General features: G+C 36.9%; 1 protein-coding gene across 2 annotated transcripts in view; it reads left to right on the plus strand.

Moving 5' to 3' along the window:
• fry (Protein furry) overlaps nucleotides 1-27,525 on the plus strand; it is a 1,574,680-nt gene that overhangs the window by 169,692 nt on the left and 1,377,463 nt on the right. The window lies entirely within an intron of this gene.

The raw sequence follows: 27,525 nt of genomic DNA on the forward strand, positions 1-27,525 counted from the left end.
ATTTATGCATAACATATTTTTGATTGCATTACTCTTCTATCAGATGAATATGGAGGGACAGACACCAACCGACTGGCAGCGGAATCACAGTACTCAATTTTAAAAAGAAAGGAATCCTACCAACCATGTTAATTATCAACTGATTTGACTTCTGAGCTATACTACAGAGTTCTTCAAATCCATTCTCTAAAGACGGATTTGCAAGCTGGTCAGAATTATTTAAAAAAGAAAGCAATGAAGCTGGATTTGTGAAAAATTGCAGCATAACCAATGCGAACCATCCTGCATAGTTCATATTTGAAAAATGCTGTGAGAAGTACGAGCTGTTACATCTCTTTCTTGGATCTCAAGAAGGCCTTCAATTGTGTACCACATGATCTACTATTTTTTTTTTTTTTTTTGTCTTCTACTTTGAAAGCACAGTTTCATAAAATTGTTTGTCAATTGGGTGTAGCTGTTTTGTATAGTGACAAAAAGCTACATTTAAGTCTGTCTGGAGTGCCTGATAACATTTGATTACTGACAGTGTCCATAAGAGCTCATCCATATCACTGCTTAGGTTCATTCTTGTAATGAACACTGCTATGACAGACTTACACCAATGAATACCATGGATCTTTCTCTCTGCTGATGTCATATTAGTCACAAACATTTTGGCCAGCCTGAGTGGCTCAGACAGTTGAAGCACTGGCCTTCTGACCCCCCAACTTGGCAGGTTCGATTCTGGCTCAGTCCGTTGGTATTTGAAGGTGCTCAAATACGTCAGCCTCATGTCAGTAAATTTATTGGCACGTAAAAGAACTCCTGCAGTACAAAATTCTGTCAAAAGGTAGTTAGTGGTACATAAAAGCAATAACTTCTTTTTTTTTTTTTTTTTTTTTGAAACCAAACATTAAATTCTCCAAACTCAACATCTTCATATAATTTTTGGTTCGTGCCTCCCCAAGGTTCGGCTGGATAGCCTCTGGGAAATCGGAGATTTCCAGAAGTGAACTAAATCGGAATTGCTCTGCGGTTAACAACCGTAGTTGTAAATCAGAGGTTGTTCCACTCAAGGCTGACTACCTTCTGAACTCAATTATGGAAAAGTCTTTTAGAAAAAGAATTCCACCGTTGTGCTCAGCAAGAAAGCAGAAGGAGGTTACATCAGATTTGATGGATAGCCACCTAAAAGACAGCAAGGAGTCGGAGCGTTTGCAATCACCTGAACATATATCAGAAGATAAGAACAGGATCAAGCATAACCAAATCAACTACATTGCGACACACAAATTTAACTCTAAAGTAATTCAACCCCCCTACATTAATGTTGAAAAGTGAAGATGGAAAAATGATGCCTAGTAATAAGGAAAATACTGAAATTATGGCAAAAGCATTCAATAAACTTTTGAACTGCAAAATGTCCAAAGAACTTTTTAAAATGAACACATACACCACAGTATAAACCAAACCTGAATACTGTACCCAAACCCCCCAACATTCCAAGAGGTGGAAACAGCAGTCGAGGATAATGAAAAACTACAAGGCATGCAGAGAAGATCCAAGTTTTTGCAGAAATGTGCCAGTGACACAGTTCAAATCTCCCTACACAGGCTCTATCAAAAATATGGACAACAGAACATTTTCTCAAACACTGGACAAAAGCTATCATCCACTTGCTTCAAGAAAAAAGGAGATAAGAGTAATCCAGATAACTGTATGGTAGAATTAAAAAACAATTAGAGCAAGAATTAGGTGAATATCAGGGAGACTGCAGACCTTGGAGAAGTTGTGGAGAACAAATCATGTTAAAATAGTTATGGCATATTACAGGAAACAAAACAAACCTCTCGCAATTATGTTTGTAGACTTTAAGAAGGTGTATGACTGTATTCATAGACTGTCAATATTGAAAATATTAAGAAATTTTGGGCTGCACCTGAAACTAATCAAATTGATTGAACTCACCTTAACCAACACACAATCAAAAGTCAAGTTCAGAGAGGAATTTTCTAAGCCTTTCCTCATAAAAACTGGTTTAAGACAGGGAGATTGTTTGTCACCACTGCTATTCTGCTGTGCTTTGGAATGTATAATGAGGAAATGGTATAAGGATAATCCAAAAAACATCAAATTTGGAAGGTCAAAAGACAACATAACAAATTGTCTGGGATTTGCTGATGACCTTGCACTCCTGTCTAATAATATTCAGGGAACTCAACAACAAATTAAATCACTACGGGAAATAGCACAAAAAATTGGCCTCAAAATATCCTTTAGGAAAACAGAAATCATGTTAACCGACCCACCACTCGCAAAGAAAATCCAAGTAGGAGAACAGGAAATCAAAATCGTAGACAAATTAAAATACTTAAGTGAAATTATAACATACATTAACAAAAAGCAAACATGGAATAACAGAATAAACAAATTAACCAAAGCTCAATATGTCACCAAGAACACATACAACAAAAAAGACCTCTCAATAGCCACAAAATTAAAGCATTATAGAACAGTCATACAACCAGAAATAACAAACGCTAGTGAAAACATTTTCAAAACAACTAATACTGCAGCAATAGAGAAAGAAGAATAATCAGAACATGTATAAACAAAAAATAGCAAGATACTGGAGACTAGTTTCCAATGAAAGAGTCTACAAAGGAATAGAACTGGTAATGAGCACTATCAGAAAAAAATTAATCTCATTCTTTGGCCACCTAATTAGAACACCCAAAAATAGAATCAGCAGGAGAATAGAAAAACTGTGGAACAGTAAGAGTAATATTAAGTGTATTACAGAAATCAAAGAAGATATGAAGATATGATCACAGTAGAGGATTTATAAAACAAGACCCACAGAATCAAGACACTCAAAAACGTATATACCAGACTACAGACCAAAATCAACAGACAAACCATGGGAAGAGTGATTTCAGACAAGGAGAGAAAATCAAGATCTGAGAGAATGAAGTAGTACTGGGCTGAGAGACAATCGAAAAGTCCATTGTATAATTGACTAAAGTGGTCCTATGAAGGCCATCAAATGTAAAATAAATAAATAAATGAATAAATATTATTATCTTTATTATTTACAAACATTATGCTTTATCTCCACTCTCAAACCCAAGAATGTAACAATCAATTGGCACAATATGAGCTGTAACTTAATTAAAGGAAAACCAAATATATGGCATCAGACCTACAAGGAATCAGATATTCCAAGTTCATGACAAGGACCTGCCAGGAGTTTAGTATTTCACCTCTACAATTGGTGATGATGACCAACATATCAGTGAGGTGAATACAACTATTGCAACCTGTATGGAGTTGTGCACTATGACAGGAATCACGTCTGATTGCTGGATGAAAACCTTCTTCAAATCAAAGATTCTTCCTGGTGCACTCTACATTATACAATGTTGACTGACTACCCCCAAGGTGGAATATTGACTAAGTTTCAAAGTGACAAAGCACTTGCTTTCTGTGCTCAAGGTGGCAGGTTCAGTCCCGCCTCAGTCTGCTGGTATTCGACGATGATCAAACACGCCAGCCTCATGTTGATACAATAGGTGTACCAGCATGTAATCAGACTCTTGCAAAATAAAATTTCCAGCACCTCGATCTCTCTCAAAAGTGTAAAACAGTATTATTACTTCTTTTATTTTATCAAGAAAATATATAAACATGGGAGAACAAAATTAGATTATGGATACAGTCCTGTCATTTTACCTCATAACCATGTACTTTGGCCAACATTGGGTATTTAGAAAAAATGGCCTGGAGGCTTTGCCTTAAATTATTAGATGAAGCAGTTATTTAAGCTAAGTTTTTTCTCCTCTTTTATCTCTGACCATAGTTACTGTATGCAAGGAAGCAGTGCGTTTGTTGATTGTCCGGAGAGTGAGGTTACTGTAAAAATGCTACCGCCACCAGTCCCTAATTTCCTGTCTTTGACAATACCATTGAAGTGCCGTTGAAATCTTTGTTGTTTATGGGTTGTTTGGAATAAGCCAATGCAAATTCCTAAGGCTTCTGCAAGCAGTAACAGTATAGGGTTTAAAACGTCTGTGCAAAGTAATTTTATTGGATTTTACATTTTCAAATAAAGTGGGCATTTCATATTCATTATTTTTATTTTGCTTTAAGGGGATGATTTTTATTGTATTAAGAGACAAAACAATGAACTTTTAATGACATTGACTGAAGGAGGAATAGTTTTGACCTCTTCAAGAATGAGGGAATTGGCTAAGGAAGGGGAAGGCTATGAAAGGCATGAAATTTGACCCTCTTGGCATTGCACACTTACTACTGGCAGGATCAGAAGGGATTAAAAAAAGAATAAAGGGGAGGATGACCGGAAAAGATGAAAAAAATATTCCTGGCACAATCAAGTGAAAACAGTGCCAGCCACAACTGGTGATTTGTTACTCCGGTTTATATCTCGCAGGTTATTTACATCTTGCTTATAATTGTCAGAGATGTACTTAACTTTATATTAGACATGAAGACAACTCTTTGTCTTCAGTTAATTTACAGATTGCATAGCATCCTTTAATTCAAATTCTTGCTTCGGCTACACATAAGCAAATTCTGTCTTTATCCAATTTACTCTTCATCTTTCAACTTCCTTTCCTTTTGATGTATTGTAAAAATCAGTGACTGCAATTTTGTGTGTATATGTTGCACCTTCTAAGCTGCTAGCACAGTAGAAAGATCATTTCACAGTTTCCAATTAACAGAACAGGTAGCATTTGTATATTATGCTTTGTCTCCTATTGTTGTGACTCAGTGTGTTCTGTATAGCTTTCCTTTAAATGTGTACCTTTCCATTTAAAGATATCTCACTCAGGAGTAAAATTAGTATCAGTATTGTCTATATTTATTGTCTGTGCATAGTTTGTTGTATACATTCATTTTCCCTTTGCCACAGTTTATATCATCATACTGTAAATTATTAAATGTGACAGTAATATAAAGTATTTTTTATTTCCTCAGTCTCAGTAGATGGCACTATTTCACAGCTTGTTTCTTGTAACACTTTCAGTGGACGTTTTTCTAAGTGGGATGAAAACAGGCAGTAAGTAGTACCCACTTGAATCTCATGATAGACAAGTATAGAATGTTTGTAGTCAAGATTTTTGAACTAACCCTAAGTTGTAGTGGAGTAGTGAAAGCAGTGCATCTTCTTGGTTAACTGTCTAAAGAGAGAAGGCAGAGTCTGGGTTTCCATTGTCCGTGTTTCCTATGAGCCTAGATCTCAGTTTACAACTAGATCTGGTGCTACATCTATATATTTTCCTTCTGTGTTTTTATTTTTGATATTGTTGGATTAGTGGGAAGGCGAGCCTTTCAGTGTCGACCTGTGGGTGGTGAGAGAGTGACGGAGCTTTCTAGATCAAACAATGTTTACAATATCTAAAAGATATAAGAGCTGAAATGAGAATGTAATTAAACCTACAGAAATATTTTTCCTCAGACATCTTCAGATTCCTCAAAACACATCAAGCTAGAATATCATATTGGAAAATAACATGCAGCGTTATCATAGTACGAGTATATTTCCGAGCTTGTTAGAATACCTAGCTCTCAGAAGAGGGTGAAAGAACGCAGCATGTCAACAGGCTCAAGATTCATATGTAGTGTGTGCTTTGACCATCTGGTTGGTGATTCATTCAAATAGGACAACCCGTAGCTGACAAATGAAGCATGTTTGAAGACATTATGCTTCTGGAAGACTATTTGTCAGATTTTGAAAATAATTACACTGCTGAATTTATTACGACCATTACTCTAATGCTTGGTAGCCTGTCTGGTGGCCACTATCGTTACAGCGTCAAGTCAGTATGCTCTGACACCGTGGTTAGCCAGTTCGAGTCCTGTTGGTCATAAAAAAAAATTACTATGAGAATGTTGGCCAGCACGGTAGGAGAGGTGGTAGCATACAATTTCTAATCATTAGATTGCATGCCAAAAGCCTGGATTTAATTCCAAACCTCTCCGCAGTGCGTATATGGAGTGACGGCATATGACATTGTGGAAGGTGATTCATCCATCAGATGAGGACGTAAAGCCTTGAGCAGACCCCTTGGTGCTATTCGACAGGAGTAAGCTATGTGCCGGCACCAGATTTCACCCTCTTCCTTCTTACTTTCATATATCACCTCATTCATTTCATCTCAATAGCTCCGATGAGGTAGACGTCAGGAAATTCATCCAGTCATAAGAACTTGGTATGAAGATTCATCTCACTTATATACAACCCCGCAGTGAAACAGGTCAAGGGTTGGACATATATACATTAATCTAATGCTAGGTGTAGAAGATAGTGTAGTTCCTCTTAAAAAAAAAAAAAAAAAAAGCAAAGTTAGTATCATCTCGGCAGCTATTGACACTCAAGTAAAGTACTTCATGGTCAATTACAGGCCCCTTAGTAACATTAGGCTACTATAAATAAAAACAGATTGTCGATATTTTTAATGATTTACAAGTTATTTAAGGTGAATATTTTAGCTGAATAACCCTGTATTATTTGACTAGTTCAAAATGCAATGTGATTTTCATTAGATTTTCTCAAAGTAGCTGTATAATCCAAGTTTGTAAAAGTTACAGAATTGACTCAAATTCTATTTCATGGCATTTTGAATACAAGGTTTAAAAGTATGTGAAATGACAAACATGCTTGTTTGCTGCTTTTTCTTTGCATGTGATATTTTCATATACATGCTTATTTCTGCTTTAAAATCTGGATGTGAACAGCAACTATGCATCCTAGGTTATATTTTTACTTAGCATGATTTGGCTTATTAATCTGTCTAATATTGCTCGAACCTAATGGTGCCCAGTTTCAAGACATCAAAGCCATTTTTATAGAGAGTGTAATTCCAGTCCTAAACACTTGATTGTGACTTACACAATTGATTGGATTAAATAATAGCCATGACATCTACCATTCTTAGTGTTTTAAGAATTTATCATTACATCATTGTTTTATTGACAGTACTTAATTAAATTACTAATTACTGATTCAGCTGTAGCAAAAAAGACTGAAGCAAAGGTGAACAAAGATTTGAAACAGATCACCTGGTGTACATATAAACCAAACTCCATGGTGCACAATAGATAGGATTGCCAGAATTCTGGACCCAAAAATATGGACATTTCTATTTTTCCCAAATACTGGAAAATTATTTTTAGGAAAATCATAACAATGGATTATTACTATCTAATTAACAGTGTAACAACACTATAAATGAAAAGACAACCAGTGAATTTAAAACTAATTTCATAACAACAGTGTATTTTAAATTGGTAGGCTAATTTGAGAAACTTATTTTACCATACATTGTATCAATTAAGAAGTTTTACTTTTACCTCAGTATATTTCTCTGATTAATATACCTGCTTTAAAAAAAAGTTTTCTTAAATGAAATAATAGAAATCTGCACATGAGTATTCTGAATTCACCTTAATTGGTAGCAAAGCCTTTACTTTATTCATTTGAAACCTATTTCTCTCAGGTGTCCAAACACTGCATCAAAGAAAACGCACTCTCTATAGGAGCAGAAGTACCTGGAAGACAGTAAAAAGTTTCAAAATTCTCTCCAAATTAATTATGTCCGTAGCCACTTCCAGCTTCAGCATTTTCTTTCATTTTTTAAGCACAAGACTCACAATCACTACTTCATCAAATAGTTTGTCAATCTTTGTGGCATGAATTTCACTATAAACCCTCAGTTTTTGCAACTTTATTCTTAAGAAATATATCCACTGTCTTGCTTACACTAGTTTAACAGCTTTGCAATGCTTCTGAGTTCCCATGGGCTTATTTATGTCTCTACGGCCACCAAATGCAATTGAAAATTGTGAATTTCAAACAGTGCGCATAACCTCATCTTTATTCCCACTTTCATCATTTCTATTTCTCTTTATAAATGGATCTTCCTTTTTTTAACTCAGTTGAGAAACATATTTCCTCTTTGACAACCAACAACAATAAGAAACTTTATTCACGCTGTAAGCTTACACACAATGCCAGCCAATTATTATAAATATGCTTTGGCTTGGCATAGTTTAGGTAGTGAAGTGAAGGCAAGAGGCATAATGAACTCATTGCAAAGTTGTTAGAATACCGTTTTACAGAATATCTCAATACAGTATTTGCCTAAGTAGAACGAAATGAAAGAATTATGAACTTTGATGTTAAAAGACATTGTGACTGTCTTTATAGTGCCTATTGTGATATAACTTAGTAACTGAAATTGAAACTCAGTAATCTTTTGACTTCTGTTCTGTATCCTGATGTATCCAAACAAGAAAATATGGACATGTTGTCATTTTAAAAAAGTACGATACGGATACGGATACTGCCCTTAAAATACAAACTGTCCATACTAATTACAGACGTCTGGCAACCCTAACAACAGAACATCATAGAATTAGCCCTTAAGCCTTGTGTTCTGCCAGTTTTATTGTGTACCTTCATTAAATATGCAGTGTCCACCAGTGTGAAACTGGGTTATATTCTATGCCTTCATTTTTAATTAAATAGGCACAAGGGCCAATGACCTTCGATGTTAGGCCCCTTAAAACAACAAGCATCATCATCATCAAATAGGTACATTGCTTTTGCCAGGAAATTGCTCATTTAATGCAGCTACATGTCAACCATCATTGTGTTCCAATTCTGTTCTCGTCTTGTGTTGTTTTTAATTGAGTGATGAGGGGCATGATAGGAAAGTGTCATTGTCACTGGTTTCTCACTAATGCAGCCATGGTTTGAATCCTGGCTAATGCTTATGGGATTTTTTAAACAAAAGATCACATCCCTGTGATTCAGATCTTGCAAAACAACTTGATATCAACAGTCGCATAAAACTGCTGGCTTACTTCCTTTCTTAATCCAGCCCATCATTTTTCAATGTGTCTCCCTCAACCTTTCTTTCCTTTCATTTGTAATTACATTATTTGTTTTGGCATTCTTTCCTTGATATCTCTCTCTCTCTCTCTCTCTCTCTCTGTATTTGGTTATGTACTCAAAACTATATTTAGACTGCCCCTGTGGTACACTTCCCAATAGTGGACATCAACATGGGCTGATATACCCTTCACCTTTCTTTTTTTCACCACCAGTTGTCATTCATGTCTGCCTCTGTAGTGTAACAGTTTAACAGTTAGTGCTATTAGCTACCATCCTTGGAGGCAGGAGTTCGATTCCTTGTACTGCCAGAAATTTAAGAATGACAGGAGGGCTGGTACGTAGTTAAAATGTCATGTGCAGCTCCCCTGCTTATTAAGATACCCATCTCCTCTGCAATGTTTGCAATATACTGTCTGCTGTTGCTGTGAACCATTGCATCAATTTCCAGCACGTTGTCTTCTGTGGTCAGTACTGATAGCTTTCTTGTCCAATCGGTACCATACAAGCCTGTGCGGCTTTATTCGAATTGTTGACACCATTTCAGAATGGCTGGACAGACATTGCTTTTGATCTATAACTTTCCACAATTTCACAGTGAACCTTGATACAGTTGCAGTGTTTTGCCCGTAGAAAGCGAGAGGTGGTGGTGTACAGTTTCTAATTACTAGATTGCATGCCAAAAGCCTGGAATCAATTCCAGACCTATTCTCATTGTTCATATGGAATGAGGGCATTTGACACTCTTGATGGTGATTCGTCTGTCGGATGGAGATGTTGAGCTTTGAATGGAACCCTTGATGTTATTCGACAAGAGATGGCTCTGTGCTGACACCAGGATTCACCCTCTTCGTACCTCATCGTCACCACCACCACCACCACCACCACCACCACCATCATCATCATCATCATCTCCTCACACCCAGACGTGCAGGTTGCTCTTGTGCTTCAAATAGGAAGTCCTTCACCAGGTGAGCCAAACATGTCCTGAGACACTCCGGGAACTACAAGCCATACACTAAATAAAACAATATACCTGCATACTATGATGCATCTCTTACCAGTACTATGGCACAAGTGTCACTGCCGGCAGGTATGGACGTGTACTGTATTCAGACAATGCACCACACTTGTTGTGCATTACTCTTTGGTTTGGGAAGCATATCTTATATTTTTAATGTCTCTTATACATCAATAGAGAAATGTCCTGCTTCATGGTTGAATGGTCAGTATCTTGGTCTTTGGGCCTCGGGACCCCAATTTCAATTTCTGACTGGGTCATGGGATTTTGACTGTAAATGATTAATTCCACAAAATTTCAGCATCTCTCACATAATATGCAACACTACTCTCCATTACAATAATACACAACCAACACGGACAACAATGCAAATTATTAAGTGTCTACAAAGACCAGTACCCTGGGCTTGAGATAAAATTCCAAATTCTTTGCAATTATTTAAGAAAAGACTAGGTAAACAACAGATAGGGGACCTGCAACCTGGTGGACTGCCGTAAATGCAAATCAGTGATGATTAAATGATTAATTGAACTTCCCATAAACAGTAGATGCCGCCCACTCTCGTTGTAGGTTCTGCCATAGTAGGGCTCATCTAGCTGTAATAGTCATACAAAAGGTAACTATTACTTAGCCAATGGCCTGTAGATATTTTAACATAATGTAATCTACATGACTTTTTCTCACCTATACAGAGTGTTCCCAAAATGTGGAAAGTAGTCAGTGCATAGATAGTACACCCCAAAACAACACAAAATGCTATGGTCAATCGTTTAATTTATGTCTGTTTATGTTATCAGCTGGAATGGAGGGGATATTTCATATCTATTTTGGAGTCAGGAATTCTGTCTTAAAGTCTTGTATCATGTAATTTACCATCTAATCATTACAAGTTCAAAGATGTCTGTTCTTCCTCGATGGCAAAAATAAATGTAAGATTCTGTCAGTGATAGTGACATTCACAATTCCCAACACCAATTGAAAATACACTGTTCAGTAGCCTAAAAGCCATAAAACTTGTAACACGTCTTAGCACTTCTTGTACACAAATGTTGCTACAGTTACCCGAAGTAGGATGTACCAGGTAGTAGTGGGGGGGGGATATTCGATTCATTTTACTGAATCGATTCATTTGATTCCATTCACGTTACTGAATCGATACAGTGAGCCGATTCATGACTCATTAGAGTCATCGATCCTATTGGATCTGTGTAGTGTGTACTGTTAAGACAGCAGCAACAACATTCAGTGCCTGCTGCTGCCGTCTGGTCTTCATTCTATGGACTGCTTTCCTGTGCGTCATCTAGCTTTCAGATTCACGTTTGTCCTGCAGCTACTTCTTCACAACAAGGTTTTGGTGTTACAAAGCCTCCTCTCCCCCACAGAGACAACTACATTAAATAAGTATATAGAGTTAGATGAAAAATATTTGTACACACAATCATCAATGATCTGCATTTAGAGCTGTCGCGCAGGTGGGAGATTCCCTATCAGTTGCTTGCCTAATCTTTTCTTATGCGCGTAGAGGCGTGCGGCTGTGAGCTTGCATCCGGGAGATAGTAGGTTCGAATCCCACTATCGGCAGCCCTGAAAATGGTTTTCCGTGGTTTCCCATTTTCACACCAGGCAAATGCTGGGGCTGTACCTTAATTAAGGCCACGGCCGCTTCCTTCCAACTCCTAGGCCTTTCCTATCCCATCGTCGCCATAAGACCTATCTGTGTCGGTGCGACGTAAAGCCCCTAGCAAAAAAAAAAAAAATCCTTTCTTAAATGATTTCAAAGAACTTGGAAAATTCATTATATACTCGGGTAAGTACATACTGTAATACAAAATAAATAAGTTAAAAATTGAAACGCAGGATAAAATAGGTACTTCTGCAGTACTATACACGCTTATTACAACACAAAACTTACGTAGTTAATAATAATAATAATAATAATAATAATAATAATAACAACAACTAGCAGTTTCCTGCGGGCTCTGCCCACAATGTACAAAGCATGGTGTTGTTCGTTACTATCCTCACGGATGTATTTGCAAAGTTTTGAGTTAATGAAATAAAGCACATGCTCTGCTGTGGTAATAGAATGTCAACAAAACACTTGAAAATACATCACACAAAGAAATTGAATTAAACGTTCCTTGGAACAACACTACGCACCGAACTGTTAAAAAGTCCTTCAAAGATCTTCGTCATGGAGACAAATGTACTCAAACTTTTCTCAGAATCTACCAATTTAAGTAGTTATTACCTCAAAAGAAAGTGCTTGATCCACTGAGTGTTTTTAGAACAAAACAAACTGCGTACTTCAATTAGAACGAAAGATATGATTGCTTCAATGAGAAAAAATGAAAAAATTGAATGTGGACTCATAACTTTCCTCAGAATCAACCAATTTGAATAGTTAAGAGTGGAAATGAAAGAGCTTGATCCACTGACTGTTCTTAGGCTAAAATGAACTCCGTACCTTAATTAGACCAAAGATATGATTGCTTCAAAGAGACGAAAAATTGAAAAATCAAGTAATTTGAGGAAGGCGGAAGTTAAGTGATTTATAGTACCTGATGACAAATCTGTGCATGAATACCTTTCAGTTAAAAGAGAAATGAATGAAATCGACCGGATAGAATGGCCGGACTGACTGACTTTAGTTTTCATTAAAAAATTTGATATATAGATAATTGATATGACTCAAATTTTATACACTACCTTATGGTTTTCCACAGTTCTCTGAAAGTCACAACTCTATTATGTATACAGAATTAAATGTAAAAATACATGTGTCCACAATAAGTAGCCTCCATATTAAATATAAATCAAAGAAGTTGCTTTACGTTGCACTGACAGAGATAGGTCGTATGCCGACGATGAGATAGGAAAGGGCTAGAAGTGGGAAGGAAGCGGCCGTGGCCTTAATTAAGGTACAGCGCCAGCATGTACCTAGTGTGAAAATGGGAAACCACAAAAAAACCATCTTAACAGCTGACGATAGTAGGATTCGAACCCACCATCCCCCGAATGCGAGCTCATAGCTATGCGACCCTAAACACACGGCCAACTAGCTTGGTTGTCTTTGAAAATGTCCTTTGCTATCTGCAGAGGATTTTTTAAATTGTCATATTTTGTATAGGCTACCCAAGATGTACAGTAGCCAGTGGCGGCTCGTGGATATCAGCAATGGGGGGCGCGCCTTAGTTTCATAATTCCATAATATATCTCAAGTTCTTCAAACCATGTTATCAAAATACACACTTCGAACACTATACGGTGCAATGCATATGCAATTATTATTATTATTATTATTATTATTATTATTATTATTATTATTATTATTATTATTATTCGTGAATGGTCCCTTTCGGAACACACGAAGCTTTATTTATGATTTCGTTCACGGAGGATCCAGGATGCTTTCATCTGTTCACTAAAGATCCTCTTCCTTTCTTACGTCCACTTGGTACCTGCTCTTTTTGGTACTTCATTCTCTGGAGTAACTTCCCACTTGTCAATTTTCTTTCTATATATATTTCGATTCAAACTGTCTTCGGGTTGAATTTGTGCGTTCTTCATGTCCGCTTTTGTTTGTTGTATTATTATTATTATTATTATTATTATTATTATTATTATTATTATTATTATTATTATTATTATTAACATTTGCCTGTTCTTGTCCACGATCGAATTATGCTTACGAATAGTTTCACTGTAGTGATCACTCAAACAAGATACGACATTGACATTACCAAGCATTTCAGAGTCCATGGTACTATTGATATCACCCCTATGGTGATCCATTTATCTCCTTTCCTAGAACGGGTGAATAGCAGGCAAGGAATGCAGTAAAAGGTTTCTGAGATATCACTTCCACATATCCGCGCGTTCTTGTTATATACGTCAGGAGAATTAATTTGTCTTTGAAAAACCCTATTTTCATTTTCCTTGGTCTCCGTTTTTTTCAACGAGAAGTCTGGTGTAGGCCTACCACACTCCTTCAGTTCGACTTTCTTTTCGATAGAAAGAGAAGAAAACGTTAGTTCTTTAATATGTTCGACGGTAATCACACTGTACGAAGTGCAAACATAACACTACGCCTACATATAAGTCACAACCTTTCTCCTAATTTCACCTCGTCACAGTCACCTCACGAGATCATTCATCAACACACAGCTTAAACATCGCGCTCTCCAGTGAGTATCGCCAACATGAGTCAAGTGCGAGGAGACAGTAGTTACAGTCGTTACTCGTTTCGTTAGTTAATAATCCTAAAAATTACAAGACTATTTTAAATATATGCCGGCACATTTAACTCAGGTAAGTGCGTCAGTAAAATAGTTCCTAGTTTTAGGATAGAAATGGCACAAACTGACCCCTGTTAAATAGAAATCAAATCAGTAATGTTTCGGGTAGGTTGGCTACAACGATAGGCCGCGGCAGAAACGCGCCCGAATCTCCGTTAGAACAGCACATTCCTGCTGTGCCTCTGATTGGCTCCCTCAAGGCCAGTCGAGCGAGACTCGGAGTGTTTGGTCCGCTATGAGAGAGCGCCCTCCTGCGCAGGGCCAGCAGCGCATCGGGCCGCAGTACAGTATAACTCGCGCCCTTGATAATAATCTTATAGTAAAATATTTCCCTTGTTAACATTTAAGATTAAAATTCCCAAACGAGCCGCCACTGACAGTAGCCCACTGGTTTACTGATTAAACATCTTTTTATTTAAGCTCTTGCATCAGTCGGCTCACTTACTCACTGTCCACATACACCGGTAATCTCGTGATTCGAATATTAAAGTGTTGTAGTCTAATAGTTTCATGTCCGTATTGATATTATACACAATTACAATGAAAAGGCTTCCACCTAATCAATACTTTATTTTATTTAATTTACAGGACCGGTTTCGACCTTTCTTAGGCCATCCTCAGCTGATCACACAATCTGATATTAACATACCATGTAATTATAAATACTAAATCTAACAAGGAATGTCACATGACAATAGCACCATCAAATTTGTTGTTTCTCATGATTAGGGACAATCATCGAATTGGAAACCTGAATTCGATATTTAAATTCACTATCAAAACATAATTTCAAAGTACCTAGCTTGTAAGTAGGTAGATAGGCTATTAGGTTATTCTATTTACCGTATTAGTTTAATCAGTCAGTATTTTTATAACTAGTTGACAATTAATTAAACTCGGCCTCTAGCCTGGCTGAGTGGCTCAGATGGTTGATGCGCTGGCCTTCTGGTCCCAACTTAGCAGGTTCGATCCTGCCTCAGTCCGGTGATATTTAAAGGTGCTCAAATACGTCAGCCTCATGTTGGTAGATTTACTGCCACATAAAAGAACTCCTGCGGGACTAAATTCGGGCACCTCGACGTCTCCGAAAACCATAAAAGTAGTTAGTGGGATGTAAAACCAATAACATTATTATTTAGCCTACCCTATGACTATGAGTCATGCTCGTGACCACTCAAAATTGTCTGTTTTATACTGGGAAGAACCGCTCTGTGTTCTCTCAGTTCATATGTCGCATCATTGAACAATACTTCCGAGGTTTATGTTATCAGCTGGAATGGAGGGGGATAGTGTAGTGTGATTGCTGTCTGGAAGACTGATTACCTCGGATCGAGTGGGGGAATTTCAGTTGCCTTGACAAAGAATAGTGCAATGTATTCGAAACGTTGGTAAACTGTATGGAATGTACAGAAAACAACAACACAGTTCAACCCAGAAAAAGTACGACATATGACGTATGTTCATAGGAATCTTTTGAGGTGTACTGTTACTTCCCACATTTTTTGGAACACTCTGTATAGCTTGACTTTTATGATCGAGTTTGCCACATCTCATATCAGGCAGCTACTCAGATGACCTCACATTGTATGTAAAACATGTCCCAACCCCTTAAATCATTATTCATTTCTGAATGAGCTGGTAGTCAAACTCAGGACCCCCCAGTTTAAGGGACAAGGATATTTCCCCAACTCTTCAACATTTTGTAGTGGAACAGAATGTGTTATGTTACACAGGAAGGCATTGTTTTGATGAAACTGTATAACATAGAACCTAATATTTATCTGACATCTAGAATTATTCCTATTCTTTTTAGCATTTGGAGCAATTTAAAATATTTATAGTATATTGTCCATTATACTTCTCATAACAAATCAGTGCCCTCGTTTGCTTCTTGTGAATGATCCTGCCATCCTTTTATGTCGTCTAGGTAAATCACTTTACCATCTATCAAGATCCTTAAATGTGGTTCACTTTGTTGTTGCGTGGTTGTAACACAGATTTGTTTTGCGGCTTCTGTGTGTTTGTGTTTAAGTGTTGTGTGGGATTATTGCGTGTCATTAGTGATAGACGTGTGATCACAATGCTTTGCGTTGCAGTTTGGTTTTTTTAAGTTACTGGGTATGGAGAATGGATTTTTCCAAAATGGTTTGGACCTTGTTTTGATTTGAAAGTGTGCAGGAATCAAATTCATCACTGAAGCAGAGCAAGTTCAGCAGCTCACTCGAGAACCTTGTATCATTAGGTCGTTTTGCTGTTCCTCAAGCCTGGACTCAGCAGCACCAGCGTAGCAGGTGAGGAAGAATGTGAAGAGTTATATCTTCGTTTGTCACGACTGTGCACAGGAAATTCGTCTTCGCACTCACGATTGTATTGCATAGTATGTGAAGCATCTCTGATTTGAATCAATGTGCAAAGAATATTACACTCTAAGACCTACTTTCAACATTGCTTTTTAATTCCTTGCTGCTTCCTGTTAAGTGGACAAGTGAGCACATTTTTTACTTTTCACAGATTTCAGTGTGAATTTTCAGCTATTTGTTTAATAGTGAGAGTGTGAACTGTTGATGATGAATTTCATTGCATCATATGATGTGTTGATTAATCCTTTCATTTAAAATGAAGTGTATGGTGGCATTTTTGAAAGTTTCAGGATGGCAAATTTTGAATTAGAATTTATGAAATACTAATTCTAGAGAGCTGATTCTGAATGTAGTGCTGGAGTTTTCCACATACATCTCCCGTTTCTTTTTATCACATCTGGATATCTGAGGTAAACTATCGTAAGTAACATTTCACTAACTTTACAAGAGAGCAGAAAGAAGCAGCTAAGGTGCTACCTTTAAGACAGGTTAAATCAACATTTCTGACTATGGGAAAATATTCTTAAGAGCCAATACGATAAGGAGTATGGCAGAACTATTGTATGATAACTTTTCATTGTTTATCACTGAGTTCTCCTTGCACATACGATAGTATCACTTAGCTTATCTTAATTCAGGCAAAACATACAAGAGTGTACCCATAAGAAGACAAGACCAAAACAAGTCACATATGTTAAAAACCTCGAAATCATCGTGTTTGCATTTGCGATAGTTTACCTCTGACGTCCAAATGAGACATTAAGTGTCCAGACATTTTATTCTTGTGAATTAATTTACTTTAGTGTGTTCTATGCAATACACATGTTTAAGCATGACATTTCTCCTTGGATATTTAATATAGAATGTATTTTTAAAATTTTTATTAGTCAGTTCAAACAAAGTTTCTTTTTATACTCATTTACTCATTTATTGAACCCACACAGGCCTTTGCCCAATACAGAGTTCAATTACATCATAGCCGGAGCCACCAACATCATATAGAAATTGAATGACAAAAAATAAGGGATCGTAATACATTGGGCATAAATGGCCAACGGTCAGCACACTACTGGAGTGCTGCTGGCACTGTGAGTGCATCACATCTACCCAAGATGATTACTGTACAACTATGCTCGGATTGTGTACCCCTCATGCAGTGACCATTTCCTGGCAGGGCCTGGTACGACAAGGCTACTTCCCTTAACACCATAGCCCAACCAGGAAATGCCCACTGCGCGCATGAATCTGATGCAAACCAGATGTACGTGATACCAGGATTTGCGAGGAAGCTTGCATGACTATCTAAAAAAAAATTTTTTTAAATTGTATATTAAAGGGATAGTAGTAGAATTCCTCCCAGACGTGCTAACTACTGAGAGGCTTGGTGTTAACCAATTAACTCAGAATTGTTACGTAGCCCGCTAAGGTTACGTCACATATAGGTATGAAGCTGCACTAAGTTGAACAGTAGCAGTATGCGACACTCGTCCTTGTCCCAGATTCACTTGCTTGAGTTTGCCAGTCAGGCTATACAACCCCACTCCTAGCAAACCCTGGCAAGGTCACATTTCCCACTGAGTGCACTGTCTCAATTGCTTACTCAGAGCAATTCTCTAGTCATTTAAATTCTTTCCAGATTGCATCTTACATAATAAGCCAAACACGCACTACATAATTCACATTCTCCTCTGGCTCACCGGCTAAATATTCTTCAATACAACTTTCTCATAAATTATCCTCCATGCTAATACCAAATCCACTACCTAACAATAACAACTTACTCATAATAAAATACACCTACCTTCATGAACCGTCAACTCCACCTCATTCTTGTATTCTCTCTGACCATAAACATACTTCCAAAATACATTTCACCAGTAATTCCACACTACATTTACTCAGTCTGCTGAGCTGTCCTACCTATTCTACCACACATGCACTGTACTACTTAAAGCTCCAACTTCATACTCAATTGCACAATAAGAAAACAATCCAATATTTCCAACTCTTCAACTAAATACTCTCCAAAACAAAATTACTCAACAACTCCTACACTAGAAATTAAATTTACCATACAGACATATATCACCATATACCAACTTAACTATAAACATACCTCCGAAACACACTTCACCATTAAATTCACTATACAAGCATCTACCACCAAGTACCATCAACTCCATCTCATTCACATCCTCTCTCTAATCGTAAACATACCACCAACACACACTTCACCATTAAATCCAGTAAACAAACATATCCACCCTATACCAACAGCTCCTCTACCTCCTTCTAAACCTCTCTCTTGCTCTTACCACATAATATATCTCAATCTATATACATTTCACCTACAACATCTATATATATATAATAAGAGTTTTGTCTGTACATTGCTCAGAATTTGAAAATAATGGTATTTCTGTATCGGTCATGTCCATAGTAACAAGAAAATGCACTTTTTACTTTTCCGTAATTTCTGTCTGTCTGTATGTATGTATGTACAAGCATCACGAGAAAACGGTTGAAGAGAATTTAATGAAAATCGGTATGTGAAGTCGGGGGATGAGCCTCTACAATCTAGGCTATAAATTATTTTACTCACGCTGAGTGAAATGGTAGTTTAGGGGAAGGCCTAAAATTGAATTCTCAACTATTTATATTATTAGTGGTCTAATGAAAATCGGTATGTGAAGTCGGGGGATGAGCCGCTACAATCTAGGCTATAAATCATTTTACTCACGCTGAGTGAAATGGTAGTTTAGGGGAAGACCTAAAATTGAATTCTCAACTATTTATGTTATTAGTGGTCGTATTTTAAAGAAAATGGGTATGCAAAGTTGGGGAATAAACTGCTACAATCTAGGCTATCAATAATTGTATTCACACTGAGAAAAATGGTAGTTTAGGGGAAGACCTAAAATTTCACTTCCCAAATATTGTTGTTATTAGTAGTCCTATCTTGATGAAAATCGGTATGCAAAGTCAGGAAATAAGTCGCTATAGTCTAGGCTGTAAATTATTTTATTCACGCTGAGTGAAATGGTAGTTTAGGGGAAGGCCTAAAATGTAATTCTCAAATATTTCTTATTAGAAGTGTAGTCGATGAATGCTAGATAACTAAGGTTATATAGTATTAAATTTCCTATTATTCATGTCTTATACATTGTTACCGTACTGGCTATGATCACCAAGATATTCATGAATTTGGATTTTTGTTACCAAGTCCATATCAGCGCCGAGTAACGAGAAAATCGGTAAACAGTATTTAATGAAAATCGGTATGTAAAGTCGGAGTTTACGGTATAAAATATTTTACAAATCACAGAGTCGAAAGAAAACTAAATGTGTAGGCCTACAATATAGAAAGCTCATAACATTGATCAACAATAACATTACATTGACCATTGTTTGTCGTGATGTGCTTTGTGCCTTCTGTTGCCCCTCATCTCCGGTAGATAGGATTACTGCTGCGTACAGAGTATTTGTTATTTTATCTCCGTCGCACCGACATAGATAGGTTTTTGGCGACGATGGGATAGGAAAGGGCTAGGAGTGCCTTAGGCCTTAATTAAGGTACAGGCCCAGCATTTGACTGGTGTGAAAGTGGGAAACCACGGAATACCATCTTCAGCGCTGCCGACAATGGAGTTCGAATCCACTATCTCTCGAATGCAAGCTCACAGCTGCGCACCACTAACCACACGGTCAACTCGCCCAGTCGGACAGAGTGTAACAGCCTGCCTGAATAATGATGGGAAGTAGCTGGGGAGTTAGATAACTTTCTTCTTTAGCATGCCATTCCCCTGGTTTATAAATTTTCTGATACTACTGGTACGTAACACACTGGATCATCATAGCATTGGGGCTATTCAGTCCAGGCACTGATTCGAATGAACAGTGTGCATATTTAGCGGAATAATGACAGATGAGTGTTCATGGCAATCTGCGGCCTGGTCATCCCATCTCTGGAACTTTGGACTATTAGATTGTCACCGCAATCTAACCACAGCACTGTTCATTAAAAGTGATAAGACGTGCGGCTTTCCATTTTATCGAGTATTTTATGTGATAGCATTGCTTTCAATCGCTATATTCATACTTACGTTTTTGTAATGACCTATGTTGATTTCAGTTAGGAAAACCACAAAGTCAGTCTTTCTGAGAATCCGGTAGCGAAGCACGGGTACATCAGCTAGTCACTAATAAATACACACATTTAAATACCTATCATTACACCAAATATTGACTTTTCTCCACCAATGAATTCTCTATACAAACCACCTCCTCCATGTACCATCCACTCCACCTCATTCTCATCCTCTCTCTAACCATAAACACACTCTAAATCACATTCCACCAATAATTTCATCATCCAAACACCAACCACAATGTAACTCCGAACTCATAAACATATTCACTTAACTACCATAACACCTTCACACTTTTCTCCACCATACCACCACATCTACCTAATAACACACTTACCGTAATAATCCATTTACACCACACCCAAACTCCACATTAAATTACAATTAACTGACTTCCTCACTCTTTGCTCACATTTAATACACTTACTAATGCTACTTAACTTGCAATTACCTCTTACCAAACATATACCCTGCCAAATCATGTTTAACATCACTCTACACTTCAATCATCTTTTAACTATATGTATATAGAACACAAGCCATTACAAATACCATTACCTAATACTATCACATTTTTCTCCAACATACCGCCACATCTACCTAATAATACACTTACTGTAACAATTCAGTTACACCACTCCCAAACTCCACATTAAATTACAATTAGATGACTTCCTCACTTTTTACTCACTTACAGTTAAAACACACCACCTCCTCGTATCGTTTTTCATTATTTCCTAGCTTACCTACTAATGCTACTTGACTTGTTGCTTCTCATTGATATGCCTTCATCCTTTTTACCTCTTACCCTTTCAATCAAAACATCATTGTTTTATATATGCCTAACAATCTAATTACACTGCTCCTAAACTCTTACAGTAAATATACCACTTCATTACTAATTGGAGTATATCAAGTTATATGACCATGTTCATTGCACTAAGTAGAGATGGGCTAAGTTCCAGTTGTTCCCATTCTGGAAAATATTGTTCCAAATAACAATCAAGGATTTAGAAGATAGGGAAATTAGAAAGCATCAACAAACTTGTGTATGCTAATAATGCTAAAATAAACAACTTTTCTGCTTTTTTTTTCACTGTATGAAAATAACTACATTTAAAATAATTGTTAGGATACATTCTAAAACTAATTCACAAATTGCAGTAGTTAGCGCATCAAAAGAAGCCATAAACCACAGTAAACCACATTAACAATGCATGTGGCTTAACGCAGTGAGAATTAATATGAATAAAAATTAACAATAATAAGTGCCGTGCAGACCATGGATTCACTGTCTGTGGAATTGCTGTCAAAGATGCACACATATTACAATTTCATATTTCACAGATTCCCTTTCCTGTTCCCTTGGTGCTCCACTGCTGTTCATTTCAGCCTGGGACTAGTTCCAAAGAACACTATAAACATTGCAGAGAACTAGCACTCAGCTTCTCCTGGAGGGGCAACAATCTGCCATCCATAGGAGCGTGCAAGGTACTCAAACACCTAGACCAGTTCAGTTGGAGTGCAGGTGATTTGGAACCCTGTTGTTTCGGAACAAAATGTTGCAGCATGCTGTTCATTTAAAGAATAGTCCGGTACGGATTCAAAATAACTATTGTGTAATTTTCTGCCCTTCTCTAACGCTAATAACCCAACAGTGAGAACACATACCTAGGATGTTATATATAAGAATGGAAGATCATCATCATCATCATCATCATCATCATCATCATCATCATCATCATCATCATCATCATCATCATTTCCCTTTATCCAGCTGTAGCCGGGTAGGGGCAAATATGGTTCCTCTCCACTTTCTTCGGTCTTTCCACCACTCCTCCTCCAACACTGTGTCCCAGTCCAGGTTTCTTTCTATAATGCTGCGTTGGATGGTATCCTTCCATCTCAGTCGTGGTCGTCCACGGCCTCTCCTTCCTTGGATTTGCATTTCCATCACCTTTTTTGGCATTCTTTTGTTGCTCATTCGCTTTATGTGCCCAATGGAAGATAGGGAATCATAATAATTACATGAGTGGTGTCACCATCTGTGTTACATCCTCTGGGTGTTACAAGTTCTATCTCTGTATCAGTTTGATGATTCTTCCTGATCTGATGCATATTATGAGTGGTTTGAGTTTCCTGGACACTGAATGCTGACTCTTCTTGATTTTGAGGATTGATGGCTTAATTTTGAATTATAAAGACTTTCATTGTCTTCTGTATCTCTTGTTTCACTTTGGGACTCATCCAATGGAGTTGTAAGGATGTTTAAATTGTGTGTTCAACTTCTTGATCCCTACGACCTGTTTCAAGAGTAGGATTCCTGGGTCAGTAGAATGGCTGATGAGAGTTCTAGATTTGGTTATTTTTACTATTTTGTTTATCTCAGATCTAATAAGCGGAACACGAAGTTCGTGTATCTTTTTATTAGATTTCAGTAAAGGGGCTCATGTCATCATTCTTCAAGTTTTAGTTTGAAAAATTTGTAATTTGGAAAGTGGAGTTTTAAGAATGAAGCACCAGGCCTCGCAACCATACAGCAGGACGGGCGTGATATATACTAGATAAATGTTTCTCTTAATATTGGAGTAGAGAAACTTACTATATAGCCAAGGTCTCAGGGCAGCCACGTGCCCCTATGCTCATTGCTGGGCCTGCTTTATATTATATCTCCGTTTTCTTTATAAAGATAGGTTTCATGAAAATTGCTCGTTAATAGAGTCCACAAAAGATTTCTTATCAGCCTGAGTTGTCTTATATATATATATATATATAAAATAAATCCTGGGAAGACTAGGAAGACCACAAAGCCCGAACAATCCCTTCAAAGAGACCTGAACGACGGACTGACTGAAGTTATCCTATGTGGTCATAAAAGAAGAAGAAGAAAATAAATATGAGACCGAGCAAGTAGGCCATGCGGTTAGGGTCGTGGAGCCGTGAGCTTGCATTCATTAGATAATGTGTACGAACCGCACACTTGGCAGCCCTGAAGACGGTTTTTCATTGTTTTCCCATTTTCACACCAGGCAAATGCTGGGGCTGTACGTTAATTAAGGCCATGACCACCTCCTTCCCACGCCTATCCCATCGTCACCATAAGATTTATCTGTGTCCGTGCAATGTAAAACAAATGGTTTAAAAAAAAAAATGTGATATGTAATATTTGTCCTGAATGAGTAAATTTACAATACCAATAAATTTTCCAGCTAACTCATTCCTGGTTCATTTCAGGTTCCCTATGGGAATCAACATCTATTTCATTTGATGGCCAGGCAGGCATCAATTTTTGGTAGTGAGACAAAGTCTCTCCTAGTACATTGACACTGCCGGTAGCTCCAAGTAACCTACGCAGTGGCCTCCACGGTATGCACTAGCCATGCGTCTTGGTGGGTGTGCTTTTAACCAAGTGATGAGCCCAACTTAGCACACTGAGGCGAAATGCTGGCAACCAGGAATGAGTTAGCTGGAAAATTTATAATGTGCAAAAACGGACCATTTATATTGGTATTATAATTTTACTCATTCAGGACAAATATTTCAGGTTCCCTATGGGAATCAACATCTATATCAAACGTGTAATGGTGCAAACTTTGGGCTGGGAAGACTTGGTAGTAAGGAGACACACAACTTGACTAAGCAGTATCTTCTGAAACTGTCGGTGGAGAAAAGTCTTGGAATGACATTGGTAAATCAATAAGCTTGAGTGGAATTTTTAAAAGTAGGGAATATACGGTTATACGCGTTATTTGGGTTGCCTGTCTCCGAAAAAATAAGAGGCTGGTGAACCACCCAGTATATATATGTATAGAGAGATTGTATAAGAGAGTTTGTATGTGAAAGAAAGAATGCATGAGATAAATAAATAAATAAATAAATAAATAAATAAATAAATAAAACTAACTTATTAAAATAGGATGTTTTGTCAATGTTTGAGACATCATCAGCTAATTAGCGAAAGACAAAATAATTGGGACAGGGATAATGTAAAACACTTGATGATTGAAGGGTGATTTGACTGGCAGATCAGTTAATGGTAATTGTTAAAATACATTACTGTGTTGAAAGTTAACATACAGGTGAGTTTAAAATATGTACAGTGAATACTGAATCCACATCTAAAACATGTGTTCAGAGCTTGAAAGCTAATTGCACACATTAGAAGATTTTATTTTAGTGTGTTTATCTTGGGGAAATTAATTTAGAGTATCTTATGGTTGAAGGTTGATCCCATTACAAGATGAGTTGTAGGGGGAACTTCCTTTGAAAAAATGCACTGACTGGGTACCAGGTTTTGCCAATATTTGTAAAAATAGGCCTAAAAGAAAAAATTGAGAAACTAGATTGTCAGAAAATTATGTGTCGTGGTTAAGAATCATGTGTAAGAGAGAGGCGCATCTTACTACTTACTCCGCTGGCCTTGTGTTGTTTGACTCTGCCTGTGTGCTCTGTCACCAACTGAGTTGTGTGTATGTAGGCCATATTCTTCAGATAGCGAGTGGGTAGGGGAAGGAATAAGGGGGCTTGAGTAAGTGCCTGCCTGGCCATCAGAGGATAAAGATGTTGATTCCCATAGGTATGCACTAGCCATGTGTCTTTTTAGGTGTGCTATTTACCAACTGATGAGCCCAACTTAGCACACTGGGGCAAAACACTGGTAACCAGGAATGAGTTAACTGGAAAATTTATAATGTCCAATAATGGACCAACTATATTGGTATTATAAATTTACTCATTCGGAACAAATATATCAGCTTCCCTATGGGAATCAACTTCTTTATGGCAAATGTGTCATCCACATAATGTGTCCAAAAAGAGATTTCATTAATAATTGTTAAGGAGTTTAGTTCTTTCTAAATGATCAATATAAATCTCTGCCATTATTCCTGAGGCTGGGGTATCCAAAGGTAGACCTTGTTTCTAGAAAAGACCGTTAAATGTACAATAATTATTGGATGTTACAAAATCTAAAATGGCTGTAAATTCATCTATTTCTTGCTTACTTAATTTTTATGTATGTGTAAGTTATCTTTAATTAATTTGATAGTTTTTGATACTGGTATGCTAGAGTACATTTTTTAAATATCAAATGATTATAATTTCTGGTGAGGTTGTGATGTTAGTTTTTTATTAGATGGCAAAACTCCACACAATTATTAACAGACCTGATGTTTTCAAAAGTGTAGTATATATATATATATTTTCAGAAAATGATGGATAAATCTAGAGGACTTATATGTTGGACTATTCCTAAAGTTGATAATAGGTCCTATTGGTACTCCTTCCTCATTAACTTTTGCTAATGCCTTCACTGTAGGAATGCTCAGATTCATATTGAAAAGTTTTTGTGCTTCTTGTTCACCAAGGATGAACAATGTGTGTTTGAGATTTCTGTACCTTAATTAAGGCCACAGCCGCTTCCTTCCAATTCCTAGGTCTTTCCTATCCCATCATCGCCATAAGACATATCTGTGTTGGTGCGACGTAAAGCAAATAGCAACAACAAAAAAAAAAGACTCCTGTTACTTGGATCTTTTTAAATTACTTTAAATGAATTTTCTGAGAAAAATGATTCATTTTTTCCATGTAGGTTTCTTTGTTCATAATACTAGTGGCATTTCCTTTGTTGGCTTTCTTTACGATTAAATCTTTGGCACTTATTTTTTGTTTCAAAGAATCAACGGTCTTTTTAGGAAATTGAGGGGTTATAAATTTACTTTTTTCTATTAGGTTAGAAAGTTTTTTCCAGACTGTGAATCTAATTTCATCCTGATTTTTTTAACGGTAATTTCTGAATAGCACCCTCTGCCTCGGCTGTAACAGTGATTGCATCCTTTAATTTACACAAACTAGGCCAATTGAATTTAGGCCCTTTTTCTAGAATATTAATTTCCGTGCTGTTGAGTGTCCGAAAGATTTATTACCTTATTTTAAAATTTTGTCTGTTCTGACTGAATGTCATTATTATACTTATTATTCAAAGATATGTTTTGCCAAGGTTTATAATGCAAATAAGTGTAAGTGTTTTTTATCTAATGTGACATGTTTTTTAGAAAATGTGCTAATTATCTTTTTGCTAGCTAATTTCTCAAAGGAGTTCCATTCTAACGGGACCAGCACAGACGAAGCGTTCAGATGTGCCCCATATATTATTATTATTATTATTATTATTATTATTATTATTATTATTATTATTATTATTATTATTATTATTATTATTGAATATCCAGTTACAAACCCTATTTTACAAGTAGTATATTAGGGCTATAGATAGTGAGACTAAGTTAATACATGGCAATTGAATTTAAAATGGAGATGACATAAATAAGGTGGAGAAATTTAACAAACACTTTATAACAGCATCTTCTCTGAAATACCACAGTGAGAGGTGCTTGGTATTCAATATTACAAATGTTTAAATGCATTAATAATTCATATCTACTCCTGTCAAAAATTGGACACTCAAATAAAAGATGAGGAACAGTTTGTGGCATTTCACAGGTACAGCTGTAGGGCTTCTGAATATTGATTCTAAACCTCTTGAAGTACGATCCAGACTTTCCATGGCCTGTCAGAAGCTGAGTTATAATATGTTCATGTTGCAATAACCTACTTTGTAGTCGGTCTCGAATATTTGGAAAGAACAAGCCCCTTATTAGCTGGCTGTTTGTGCTGGTGATCCATTGGTTGTGTATACTCTCTCAGTTCGTTTTTCACAAGAGACAGAGGGCACTTTTCCTATATCAAGAAAGCATCAGAAGAAATAGTAGCTGCTTTGGCATGTTCATCAGCTCTCTCATTT

This window comes from Anabrus simplex, chromosome 5 (assembly GCF_040414725.1).
Source record: "Anabrus simplex isolate iqAnaSimp1 chromosome 5, ASM4041472v1, whole genome shotgun sequence".
NCBI classification, from domain to species: domain Eukaryota; kingdom Metazoa; phylum Arthropoda; class Insecta; order Orthoptera; family Tettigoniidae; genus Anabrus; species Anabrus simplex.